This window comes from Solanum dulcamara, chromosome 3 (genome assembly GCF_947179165.1).
Source record: "Solanum dulcamara chromosome 3, daSolDulc1.2, whole genome shotgun sequence".
Lineage (NCBI taxonomy): Eukaryota > Viridiplantae > Streptophyta > Magnoliopsida > Solanales > Solanaceae > Solanum > Solanum dulcamara.
The window spans coordinates 34,496,352-34,499,739 of NC_077239.1; the positions used below are offsets into that span (position 1 = coordinate 34,496,352).

General features: G+C 42.5%; 1 pseudogene; it reads right to left on the reverse strand.

The window, feature by feature from the left end:
- Window positions 1-2,064: 2,064 nt before the first annotated feature.
- LOC129883878 (5S ribosomal RNA) lies at window positions 2,065-2,184 on the reverse strand (annotated as a pseudogene).
- Window positions 2,185-3,388: the final 1,204 nt, after the last annotated feature.

Sequence of the window (3,388 nt, forward strand, 5' to 3'; positions counted from 1 at the left end):
ATGATTATAACACCGAGTTCACTAGAGGGCCGGGCAAAGTATAGGATGATGTATAGGATTGCGTGTCCTAAGGTGCAGGTACCATAATTTGTTATTTGTTATACTTGTCCCCTGCACCCCTATTTCTGTTATGGTCTTAGTTACAATGTGTTATGCTTTAAATACTCAGTACATATATCGTACTGACCCCTCTTTTCCAGAGGAGCTGCGTTTCATGCCCGCAGGTACAGATGTTCATTTTGGAGGTCCGTCAGCTTAGGAGTTCCTCTCAGCCATGTCGGAAGTGCTTCACTATTCTGGAGCTAAATTTTTGATACTGGTCATTTAATGTATATACTTGTACATTCAGGGGTACAGCGGGGGCCTTGTCCTTCCATATGTTGTTGTTACTATTCTTAGAGGTCTGTAGGCATGTATATATGTGGGTTGTGTATGTCAGTTCGATTCAGCTGGGTCCACATAATATATGATATATGTTAATATGTTATGGCAACCTTGTCGGCTTGCGTGCCCTGTTGTGTTGTGGTACAAATAAAAAGAGCTACAGGTTTATGAAAATATTATCGCCTAGTGGGGCTTTGTTACATAATATTGTTTTATTTACAGTTCAAGTTTACCCCAGTTGATAGCTAGGTATACGGGGGGTCCAGGTCGGACCACAGTCATGGCCTATAGGGTTGGATCGTGACAGAAGTGGTATCAGAGCAGTTCGTCCTTGGATTGTCTGCAGACCGTGTCTAGTAGAGTCTTGGTTATCGATGTGTTGCGCGCCACATCTATAAACATGAAACTACAGGGAATTTAAGATGTTACCTTTCTTTAGTATCTAAGATCGTGCGATAGAGCTATGTCGTTAGGACAATCCCTCCTTAAGAAACTATTATGTATACGGTAATGTCTCTAACAAAGAAACTTTTTCTAATGTATTTTCTCATGGATATGTATAGATCGGGGTGAAGGATGGAAAAACCAGCTCCAGATAGCGGAGGGGGTGTTGGAAAGGGCCCCAGGGGACCTTCGAGGTTGAGATCTCCGGCTCCAGGACCGAGCAGGAAGAGTCTGAGCTATTCTATTGAGACTGACCCCTCAGAGGACCCCAGTTATTCGATCGAGACCGACCCTTCAGAGGACTCCTAGTATACGAGTAAGGTCGATTTCTTGGGAGGCCCAACAACGATAGCCCCAGAATGTCTAATGATTCGGGAAGCTATTCTGGAAGCCCCGTCAGTTGCTTTGATGACAGAGCACTATGTCAGGCCGGCTTCTACGGTGAGTGTTACTGTATACTCAATCCCCTTATCTTGGACGTCGGTAAACCAGAGGTCGCCGGGTTATTCGTGTCTCGTGGACTCAAACGACGGAGATAATGAAGGACAGACAAGTAGATGGTACACAGATAAGGAGGAAGAGTATACTTTACCTCCTAGGTCATCGGGACGAACAAGGGACTAAATGAGCTACAGGCACAGGATAGGTGAAGTTTTGTTAACTATATGGGGTAATTTTGATAGTGTTGTTTAGAGATAGTGTAGAAGGCCCTGTGTGGCTGTAATAGGAATTATGATAAACACATGCATATATTGGACCTGTGAGGCATTGTGACAGTATATATATATATATATATATATATATATATATATGTGTGTGTTGGCCCTGTGAGGCATTGTTGGTATTTTCTGCGTGCAGGTTATGGGATAGTGCAAAGTGTAGAGGAGACTCTGCCGAAATTTTCCCTGAACAAGGAAAAGGGAATGGAACTTAGATCTTTTTTTTTAGATGTCTGAGAAATTGATACTAATTACCCCTACCGTGTTTAACTAAAGCCGTAAAAGGTACCCTTCAGGTTGTTGATAAGGGGCACCCTTTTCACTTGAAGATTTTTATTTCGGAGGAACAAAAGCTTAATTAAGTAGTAAAGTTCAGACTACGGTATCTTCGGCCGCATTTGTACTGTAGGAATATAACCGAGGAAAGGACAAGGCGAAACATAAAGACTCGCAAGACAATGCTGAGGTAAATCTTGGGCTAAAGTGAGTGCCCGCACATTGTGGAAAGGATTACAACGAAATGCGACACGAAGACTTCCCAGGGAGGTCACCCATCCCAGTATTACTCTCGCCCCAGCACGCTTAACTTCGAAACTCTGATGGAACTTAATGCATTATTGCTGGTATGATCACGCGAGGAGGAAGAATCTGAACCAGCGACGGAGAAACGATATAAGATTATGTACCCAGAGTATTATAAGATACGTTAAGGAATGTTACCTGTGAATTAACGGTATTAGTCCCAGCTCCTTCGATCAAAGGTTACTTACTCCGCCGAGAAGGTGTAAAATTGTAGATTAAACGAGTGGTAGGACCTTACAGAGTCCCCACAGCTATTGTCCTAGGCAAGGGCGCCCAAGTTGCAACTAACTATCGAGAGATGCAAAGATAGGTTAAGTCAAACTACCAAGATGGAATTGGTACTACGGGTGACATAATACGTGGCCACGGTTGGGCTAAAGATCTCCCCCGACATCGAATGTAGGATAAGGGAAGAAAAGGCAAGGTAAAATAGGAAGACTAGCGAGATAACGCTAGGATACCACTTGTACCCTCTCATATTTTTGTAAAGGTGAAGGATGACACAGGATAATGCATCTACAGGGTTACAAATGGGGGTAAGTGAAATTGTGAAAGAATTTAAACGAAACTGGCAGAATTAGCTAGTCACTACAGGATGGTGAATATATACGCCAAAATTCCCTCGGAATTATACTAGATCATGCTAGACAAAGCACAGAAAGACTATGAGAGCCGTTATATGAGGGGACTACAACGTTATTCAGTAGCCAACCCTAAGGATTGAAAAGTAGAACCCAAAGGATAGAGGGCAAGTAGAGTTTTAAAAAGAGTCGAGAAGGATGATACGAGGCTAACGGTTTCTAAGTTAACAACATCATTATGAACCTATTCTATACTTTTTAAGAGTAGGGTGCTAAATGGGTTATTGCGAATAGGCTAACGAATCGGTCCAAGAAGAGGCTGGGAACACAGGTAGATCTTAATACCCTAGTTTTTTTTCCCTCGAGCTGCTAAACAGACTGAACATACTATTAGACGTTAGAAGGTATATTGTAGGCTTATATGGTAGGCTGTACAAGTAACTGGGATGATCGTCCACTACGTATTGAGTTTGCCTAGGAGAGGGGCTACCATTCCAATATCTAGATAACCCCCTACAAGATGTGTAAGGCAGAGAGTATAAGTCCCCCTAGTGGGGAAAAGACTAACAAGGTAAACCAAACAGGATTAAAAAAGTTATTGACTAAAAGCCCAAAGTCAGCAGGAATGATATACTAACAATCGACATCGACTTTCAGAGTTCAAAATGATGATTGGAT